This window comes from Sinohyriopsis cumingii, chromosome 13 (assembly GCF_028554795.1).
Source record: "Sinohyriopsis cumingii isolate HCF-2022 chromosome 13, ASM2855479v2, whole genome shotgun sequence".
Taxonomy (NCBI): Eukaryota; Metazoa; Mollusca; class Bivalvia; order Unionida; family Unionidae; genus Sinohyriopsis; species Sinohyriopsis cumingii.
This window is the reverse complement of record NC_142973.1, coordinates 61,019,888-61,030,865: the sequence shown is the minus strand read 5'-3', so window position 1 is coordinate 61,030,865 and position 10,978 is coordinate 61,019,888. Positions and strand designations below refer to the sequence as shown.

Genomic DNA, 10,978 nt, shown 5'->3' with positions numbered 1-10,978 from the left:
AGGTGACGTCATGGATTCCCGAAAGTTGGACGCTGGTTTCAGTTTTGATTCCGTGTCAGGTTTATTCTACAACGTAAGACACAACACCCGATATATTTGTTTTAGGGGGTGATGGGTCTTACTGCCGAAATAGTCATACAACGTAAGACACATCACCCGATATTTTTGTTTTGAGGGGTTATGGTAGCACTAAAACATAAATAGAATGTGATACGTCTTACATAGTAGGACTACATGTCTGGTAAGGCTGATCGATGAAGCTCAACCATGTCAGATAATCATTTACTTTCATCTTTTCAGTTGTTGAGTCTTTTTATAGTGATACCTCTTATTTCATGTGAAACATTAGTTATTTTAGAAAAGTATACATATCAAATGACATTGCTATTAGGAAACTTAAAGAATATTGTACTGTATAGTCGTCTACCAGAAACATCTCTGTCTCATTTATCCGACATTAATGGTTCACAAACTAGTAATTAACTATTAGATAAATGAAGCAATAGGGACAGAGAATATCAAGCTGGTCTACTGATAACCACTGAATATTTCCATTTTGCTTGGCACATCTTTCTTGTTTCTGAATTCATGGATATCAAAAGAACAGAGAGAGGGATGATACATGTTAAAATAGATAGTCACAGCAGTGGTTGAAATATAAAGCCATGTCAGGTAAAATTTTAACAATATGAATGTAGCTGTATTGAATTTTTTTAAAATGACATTACAAAAAGGCTTGTTTTTTTAAGATCTGGAGGAAATTAAAATAAGACATACAAACATTGAAATTTATATCATATGCGAAGACTTGTGTACAGTAAGAACTATCAAATTACCTGCATAAAATACAAAGAACAGTGCACATTAAAAACTGACAAATTGCCAGCATAAAATACAAAGATTTGTGTACATTAACAACTGACAAATTACCTGCATAAAATACAGACTTGTGCACATTAACAACTGACAAATTACCAACATAAAATACAAAGACTCCTGGACATAAACGACTGACACATTACCTGCATAAAATACATACTCATGCACATTAACAACTGACAAATTACCTGCATAAAATACAGACTCGTGCACATTAACAACTGACAAATTTCCTGCATAAAATACAAAGACTCTTGCATACTAACAGCTGACAAATTAACTGCATAAAATACAAAGACTCATGCACACTAACAGCTGACAAATTACCTGCATAAAATACAAAGACTCATGCACATTAACAACTGACAAATTACCTGCATAAAATACAAAGACACATGCACATTAACAACTGACAAATTACCAGCATAAAATACAAAGACTTGTGCACATTAACAGCTGACAAATTACCTGCATAAAATACAAAGACTCATGCACACTAACAGCTGACAAATTACCTGCATAAAATACAAAGACTCGTGCACATTAACAACTGACAAATTACCAGCATAAAATAGAAAGACTTTTGCAACAATAGACACTAGCAAATTACATAAAATCATAATAAACATAAATATGTGGCAATATAATTACTTAATCTGGGATGAGATAAATTGCATTTAATATAGCTGAATTGTATGATATTATGATATATACATGTAAACAATTAAAATTTACCTGATACAAAAGCTTCAGTGGCACTTTTTAATGCTAAAGCATATATCTTTTACTTGAACATGAGTATGACAATTTGGACTGTACACAGTTTCTAAAATAGCATATTCTTGATATGTCGTAATTCTGCTGGAAGCAGAAAGCATACAATCCAAATTTATAAGGTGAATGTATCAATAGGCTAAATAGATTATGGGGCAATAGATCTTATCAGGGAATCAATATTGAAAACAAATTATGTCATTTTAGGGGTGGGGTTTAATAATTTACTTAATAACTAGTATTATTGAAATGGGATATAGAGAAAGTCAGATCTCAGAACATTCATGTTTTCCCAGCCATTGAAAAAGTACAGAGTAGGGCATGGAGAATATAACAACAGATTACAATTGTTGTATAATAAAAACTGTGTACAAATTATTTACAGTGATGCAGATAAGTGTTATCTGTTCACTAGTGTTAGTGTTCATTTGAACGATAAAATCTGAAAGGTTCTGGTCATCATTTAAAAAAAGGTTCGTGAAACCTCAGTTGATTCTGATACTTTAAAGTACATGTCGATACGACAAAAAGCAGTATGTAGACAAAGATAATTATTGCCAGTTTACAAAGGATTCAAACACAAAAGATGTTGACACCACTGGAAACTTGCAGAGAATATGTCTAATCAGATGTCACATTGAATAAGAACTATCTTTGCTCTTTTCTAAGTAAGCTTTTTTAAACCACATAATTTTTTTTTTAACCATTTGAAATGAGAGAAGAAGAAAGGAAATGATCATATCAAAGAGATACTTGCCCATTGCTAGTCAATATAAAGTATATAGTTAGGGCATAATGTTAAGCATAGGTATATAACTGGAATGTTTAATATACAGTATCTAGTTAGGGCATAATATTAAGTATAGGTATATAACTGGAATGTTTAATATAAAGTATATAGTTAGGGCATAATATTAAGTATAGGTATATAACTGGAATGTTTAATATAAAGTATCTAATTAGGGCATAATATTAAGTATAGGTATATAACTGGAATGTTTAATATAAAGTATCTAGTTAGGGCATAATATTAAGTATAGGTATATAACTGGAATGTTTAATATAAAGTATCTAGTTAGGGCATAATATTAAGTATAGGTATGTAACTGGAATGTTTAATATAAAGTATCTAGTTAGGGCATAATATTAAGTATAGGTATGTAACTGGAATGTTTAATATAAAGTATCTAGTTAGGGCATAATATTAAGTATAGGTATATAACTGGAATGTTTAATATAAAGTATCTAGTTAGGGCATAATATTAAGTATAGGTATATAACTGGAATGTTTAATATAAAGTATATAGTTAGGGCATAATATTAAGTATAGGTATGTAACTGGAATGTTTAATATAAAGTATCTAGTTAGGGCATAATATTAAGTATAGGTATGTAACTGGAATGTTTAATATAAAGTATATAGTTAGGGCATAATATTAAGTATAGGTATATAACTGGAATGTTTAATATAAAGTATATAGTTAGGGCATAATATTAAGTATAGGTATATAACTGGAATGTTTAATATAAAGTATATAGTTAGGGCATAATATTAAGTATAGGTATGTAACTGGAATGTTTAATATAAAGTATATAGTTAGGGCATAATATTAAGTATAGGTATATAACTGGAATGTTTAATATAAAGTATATAGTTAGGGCATAATATTAAGCATAGGTATATAACTGGAATGTTTAATATAAAGTATATAGTTAGGGCATAATATTAAGCATAGGTATATAACTGGAATGTTTAATATAAAGTATATAGTTAGGGCATAATATTAAGCATAGGTATGTAACTGGAATGTTTAATATAAAGTATATAGTTAGGGCATAATATTAAGTATAGGTATATAACTGGAATGTTTAATATAAAGTATATAGTTAGGGCATAATATTAAGCATAGGTATATAACTGGAATGTTTAATATAAAGTATATAGTTAGGGCATAATATTAAGCATAGGTATGTAACTGGAATGTTTAATATAAAGTATATAGTTAGGGCATAATATTAAGTATAGGTATATAACTGGAATGTTTAATATAAAGTATATAGTTAGGGCATAATATTAAGCATAGGTATATAACTGGAATGTTTAATATAAAGTATATAGTTAGGGCATAATATTAAGCATAGGTATATAACTGGAATGTTTAATATAAAGTATATAGTTAGGGCATAATATTAAGCATAGGTATATAACTGGAATGTTTAATATAAAGTATATAGTTAGGGCATAATATTAAGTATAGGTATATAACTGGAATGTTTAATATAAAGTATATAGTTAGGGCATAATATTAAGCATAGGTATATAACTGGAATGTTTAATATAAAGTATATAGTTAGGGCATAATATTAAGCATAGGTATATAACTGGAATGTTTAATATAAAGTATATAGTTAGGGCATAATATTAAGCATAGGTATATAACTGGAATGTTTAATATAAAGTATATAGTTAGGGCATAATATTAAGCATAGGTATATAACTGGAATGTTTAATATAAAGTATATAGTTAGGGCATAATATTAAGTATAGGTATATAACTGGAATGTTTAATATAAAGTATCTAATTAGGGCATAATATTAAGTATAGGTATATAACTGGAATGATAAATACAGAAATGTTAATAATGTAAAATCTAATAATAATATTTCAGTGGCAGAATGACTCCATATTTCACATGATAAAATGGAAGATCCAGCATCTACACAAGTTAAGAACATCAATAAACATGATTTAGACTTTCCATCATCTTGTAAGTGCTTGAAAATAGAGAGGGCATTTTGAAATTGAAATTAAGAATGATGGAATGGCTTAATAATTAAATCATAAAAATGGCAATAGTGTATTTTTTCTAACCATTAGTTTTGCTTTTTCATATTATTCTCAGTAATGGTGAATGTTCCAAAATATGCAACATAGCAACATTAATTTCTTCTATAATTAAGAAAGGTGATTCATATAACTGAAAACTATGTGGAATTATTTTTAGCATTGTAAATTATTCTCTTCCTTACTACATTTATTTCATTTTAGAACTTGGCTTTTAATCAGCTCTCTATGCTGTAGTCAAAAATGTTCTGACTTGCTGTTCACCCTTCCCCCCCCCCCCACACACACAGGTGAACTAGGTGGCTGAGGGTGCCCAGATTTGGGGGGTGCCAAAAATGAAGTACACTGTCAGGTTATTCATTTATTATCTTTAAATATGTAGATTAAATAATAAAATTAATAAATTATCAAGTCGAACATGTATTAATACTAATTAACAGTTTATAATAAGCAATGCTCTGGGGGAAGCAGGTGCAAGGTGGAAAGTTCACCTAGGGTGACAAATATCCTTGCACCGGCCCTGTGTACACACACACACACACAGAGACTTCTTTTTTATTACAGCATTGATTATATCAGCATTTTTGAGATAATAATCTTAGCACAGCACATATCAGGCAGGCCTCTGCATGAGATACCAAACATATCACTTTCTTATTTGCTATTAAAATTATAGAATAGTGAACAGATATGTTTCTGTTGTAGTGGAAAATTACTTTGCTGTTTTATTGACTTCTCAAAAGCATTTGATAAAATATAAAATGAATGCTTATTTTTTAAACTAGTAAATAATGACATAAGCAGGGATAGTTGTCCTCAGAATTAATTATGAATGTATATAAAAGCACCAAAATTTACCTACATAGTAATTCATTTGTTAAACTTGAAAGTCTGACTGAAGTCTTGCCTGACTGCCTTATTATCTGAAGTGGCTACTGATTAAAGTCTTGCCAGGCTGCCTTATTATCTGAAATGGCTACTGGCTGGAGTCTTGCCTGACTGCCTTATTATCTGAAATGGCTACTAGCTGGAGTCTTGCCTGACTGCCTTATTATCTGAAATGGCTACAGGCTTGAGTCTTGCCTGACTGCCTTATTATCTGAAATGGCTACTGGCTGGAGTCTTGCCTGACTGCCTTATTATCTGAAATGGCTACAGGCTGGAGTCTTGCCTGACTGCCCTATTATCTGAAATGGCTACTAGCTGGAGTCTTGCCTGACTGCCTTATTATCTGAAATGGCTACTGGCTGGAGTTTGCCTGACTGCCTTATTATCTCAAATGGCTACTGGCTGGAGTCTTGTCTGACTGCCTTGGCTACTGACTGGAGTCTTGCCTGACTGCCTTATTATCTGAAGTGGCTACTGACTAAGTCTTGCCTGGCTGCCTTATTATCTGAAATGGCTACTGGCTGGAGTCTTGCCTGACTGCCTTATTATCTGAAATGGCTACAGACTGGAGTCTTGCCCGACTGCCTTATTATCTGAAATGGCTTCTGGCTGGAGTCTTGCCTGACTTCCTTATTATGGTGGCGCTCACCAGATAATATGTACTTTTGAGAGAGTGACATATGTAAGGTGAGGTAGTTCGCATTTAGAACATGCACAGTGGAGAGAATGTTGGCATACCTCTATGCTACATTAATGTAATGTGGATGATATTTCTTTTGGATATTGTACTTTTGGAAATTTTACATGATTTAAGCACACTGCTAACTAAAATGACTGCTCCCTTGTGTTAAAAAATCAGCCTGAATTAGTCTAAAGTACACTATACATAGCAGCTATTAAAATAGGGAAAATGACTTTTGCCAGACTAGACAATACCAGCTTCTGAAAGTGCAATGAATGAATTACCAAATATATAAAATGTAAAAAAAGTTATCAGCTCTTTTTTATACAGTTTACCTCTGAAGTTCAGGAAGTGAAAATGACCAAGTAGAGCTAGCACTTTTTTGAAAGGTGCACATTTGAAGTAAGGTCAAGCTGTATACTCTATAACCCATAGTACACCCATCAATCATGTATCAAAATAAAGGGAATTAAAGGTTCTTTGCATTATACCTAAGATATACAAGGTCTTTTTTAAATAGCCAGTATAACCAGTGAGGAAAGCCGGGGAAATTCTTTTTCTTTAAAATCCTAACCCTATGCAAAATACGAAACTGTAGAGCGCCACCTTAAAACAAATATAAAAATGTTTGCAATTTTTTAATTTATTTTCATGTAATTATTTATGAGGTTCTGAATAAAATGGTACATTCATATTGATGTTAAGGATGAAAATGAGCTAATTATGATCATTTTGCTTTTGCTTACATAATTTGCCATGAGGTATGTTTGTGTGAGTAGTGACCTTAATTATGGGGAAATTAGAAGTCTTAGAATATAGGAATAGAGTCAACTTAAATTTAAAACTGTTGCAATAAGTGACAGAAATATATGGTGAAAATGTTTCTTTTCATTTATTTGCAATGAAATAAAACAATAAATGAAGAGAAAGTGAATTCACTTCTTCCATATTAAACAATAGGCAAATATTTTACACTTTGACCTTTGACCTTTATGAACCTGATGAGTTGCCTCCCTTTTCTAATTGTAAAATTCATTGTTGATATCTCAGAAATAATTCTGGCTAGTTTCATGTTCCTGTCATTCAGCATAACATTGATTGCTATGTTTACAAAATGTAATGTGCATTCTTAAAATAGCTCACTTTTATCATGGGGGGGGCTGGACTTGTTAGAGACTCTGACACTCATAAATACTGTTCTGTGGGGGGAAAGGCAGGAGAATTATGCAAAAGGATTGTTTTGATGCTTGCGACTTAAATGTTTCAGCCATATAAACATAATTAAATCATACAAAAATAATACCTATATCTTCTTTATGGTGGCGCTCACCAGATAATATGTACTTTTGAGAGAGTGACATATGTAAGGTGAAGTAGTTCGCATTTAGAACATGCACAGTGGAGAGAATGTTGGCATACCTCTGTGCTACATTAATGTAATGTGGATGATATTTCTTTTGGATATTGTACTTTTGGAAATTTTACATGATTTAAGCACACTGCTAACTAAAATGACTGCTCCCTTGTGTTAAAAAATCAGTCTGAATTAGTCTAAAATACACTATACATAGCAGCTATTAAAATAGGGGAAATGAATTTTGCCAGACTAGACAAAACCAGCTTCTGAAAGTGCAATGAATGAATTACCAAATATATAAAATGTAAAAAAAAAGTTATTGGCTCTTTTTTATACAATTTACCTCTGAAGTTCAGGAAGTGAAAATGACCAAGTAGAGCTAGCACTTTTTTGAAAGGTGCACATTTGAAGTAAGGCCAAGCTGTATACTCTATAACCCATAGTACACCCATCAATCATACACCAAAATAAAGGGAATTAAAGGTTCTTTGCATTATACCTAAGATATACAAGGTCTTCTTTAAATAGCCAGTATAACCAGTGAGGAAAGCTGGGGAAATTCTTTCTCTTTAAAATCCTAACACTGTGCAAAATACGAAACTGTAGAGTGCCACCTATCTGAAATGGCTACAGGCTGGAGTCTTGCCTGACTGCCTTATTATCTGAAATGGCTACAGGCTGGAGTCTTGCCTGACTGCCTTATTATCTGAAATGGCTACTGGCTGGAATCTTGCCTGACTGCCTTATTATCTGAAATGGCTACTGGTTGAAGTCTTGCCCAACTGCCTTATTATCTGAAGTGGCTACTGGCTGAAGTCTTGCCTGACTGCCTTATTATCTGAAATGGCTACAGGCTGGAGTCTTGCCTGACTGCCTTATTATCTGAAATGGCTACTGGCTGAAGTCTTGCCCAACTGCCTTATTATCTGAAGTGGCTACTGGCTGGAGTCTTGCCTGACTGCCTTATTATCTGAAATGGCTACAGGCTGGAGTCTTGCCTGACTGCCTTATTATCTGAAATGGCTACTGGCTGAAGTCTTGCCCAACTGCCTTATTATCTGAAGTGGCTACTGGCTGGAGTCTTGCCTAACTGCCTTATTATCTGAAGTGGCTACTGGCTGGAGTCTTGCCAGGCTGCCTTATTATCTGAAATGGCTACTGGCTGGAGTCTTGCCTGACTGCCTTATTATCTGAAATGGCTGCAGGCTGGAGTCTTGCCTCACTGCCTTATTATCTGAAATGGCTACTGGCTGGAGTCTTGCCTGACTGCCTTATTATCTGAAATGGCTACTGGCTGAAGTCTTGCCTTTGAAAATTATTGTAACATATGGTAGCTGACTGTTAATCTTGAGGATATACAAGTTATGATATGCAGCAGATAAAGAAACTTAGATGCTGAGACATTTACTTTCAGTGACAGAAATGTTCAAATAATAGATAACTGTAACTATAAATACCTTGGAGTAGCATGTTGGTATATAGATTTTATGAATTTAGCAGATAATTTTGGACTTAAAGGGACAAACAGCATATTTTGCTTTATGAAGTAGATTAATAGATTACCATGTTTTGTAGATTATAATGCAGATTAAACTTTTTGACAGACTTATTACAGACAATATTCTTGTTCGGGTTCAACATGTTGTTAACAGGTTACAAAGTAGGTCTAATGAATAACTCCTACAATCTTGAAATAGTCATTAAAATATAAAAAAATAAATTGTAAATATATATTAAGAATTCATAATTTAGAAACAAGGTGTGAAATTGGTAAGCTAACCAATTCTTTTTCACGTACTAAAATTGATTTTTAGTTATTATGATTACATGTATTTATGTCAGCTTCCAACCAACAGATTACTTTGTATGGCATTGAATGCCGGCCAAGAACTGTTTATTTAGAAAGCAAATCTCAGTATAGAGTCTTGGAGATAGTATCTAAGTCTAACTTTATTTTAGAACTTAACTTTAAGAAATAGTTGAGCCCTCTGTAAAATGTAAATTGAATGAATAGAATTAAAACAGATCTCCAACATCATGGAGATCTGACAGACACCGGTATGGGGTCATGTTCTCATGACCTTTCAGTTCACCAATCAGATTACAGCTTTCACATTTATTAAAGTCAGAAACTTAATTCCGACCATTTTGTTTCTGATGATAAATCTCCATAACATGAAATGCAGAACTTATTACGATAGGTTATTGAAAATTAGTGGACTGGGTATTCCAAAGCCTGGCAGAGCAGTAATCTTTATTGGTGCATGTTTCAATTCTTCTTACTATTGGTTGATCTTGTCTTTAATAGAAATTAAAGAAAAATGCCATGAATCATCTAAAAACACTTGAAGCCAAAGTCAACCTTGTGTGAGTGATGTATTTGATTTTAGTGGTTAAAATACTTGTCTTTGACCATAAAAAGTGAAAATGTTCATAAGTTAAAAAATTTCTGATAAATTCACACCTATTAAAAAGTAAAACAGGACAGTCCACGAATTCCAAGAAATCAAAGACACTGTCCATATTGTCCAGACCCGGTCAGAATATCATTTTATTTTCAAGCCTAGCTTGGTGGAAGCTTGACAAGGTTTTAACTATAGAGACTGATTGGGCGGGGAGGGGGCTGGCATTTTTGTTTTCAAACCAGTCATTTTTTTGTCATTTATCTGGAGATAATTTTTTAAATCTTATATGATGGATGTAATTAGTATTTCTAGCATACTTGTCGTAGAACAAATTAGCTGATGGGATGGTCTTTCATCCATTGTCCATCTGACTCTTTAGCACAAATTTCTTATTGCTACTTATCATAAACTGCTTGGAGGATTACCATGACACTTCACGCATACATTTATCCCATGGACTGGTTGGTCCTAAATGAAATTGGTGTTGCTAATGCATACAATTTGGTCACAAAAACAGCTATCTTTACATCTTGTTCTTGCTTATGCTACTGAATGGATTGTCGCATCAACATGAGGTTTACACTCAAAGACTTTTTACTTTGTCTGAAATGAAAATGGTGCCAGTCTGATGTCCAATATGCTACCACATGATCCATTTTGAAAATCTCATTGCTACTCCTGCAGAACAGAAAATATTATTGACATGGGGTTTTCACCCGAAGACTTCTCTTGATGTTTGCTTGGTCCTAAATAAAAAATGGTGCTGATGATGTCTGATATGTGCTCCTCAGTGACCACTTGAAAATCGTGTTATTGCTACTCCTCCAGAATGGATGGTCATAATCAGCATGGTGTTTTCACTAATGTTATGACATATAGCTGGTGCTTTATAAAAATGAGGCTGATCTGATGTCACAATATCTCCTCTTCAGCAGCCACCTTGAAAATCTTGTTCATGCTACTCCACTGAATGGAAATTCTTATTGACATTAGGGTTTTCACCAGAATACTTCTTATGATGTCTGGTTGGTCCTAAATGGAAATGGCGCTGATCTGATATCCAATAAGGCCACCATGGCCACCTTGAAAAGTTTTTAATAGCAACTCCTCTTGAACAGAAAGTCATATTACCATGCGGTTTTTGCCA

At 33.0% G+C, this 10,978-nt stretch overlaps 1 protein-coding gene across 2 annotated transcripts in view; it reads left to right on the top strand.

Moving 5' to 3' along the window:
• Positions 1 to 7: 7 nt before the first annotated feature.
• The window catches only part of LOC149785679 (uncharacterized), a 46,456-nt gene continuing 35,485 nt past the window's right edge, over positions 8 to 10,978 (top strand). For both annotated transcript variants that reach the window (XR_016425442.1, XM_089979510.1), the window contains exon 1: positions 8 to 73. The gene's annotated coding sequence lies outside the window, so the exon portion shown is untranslated. The remainder of the gene's footprint in view (positions 74 to 10,978) is intronic.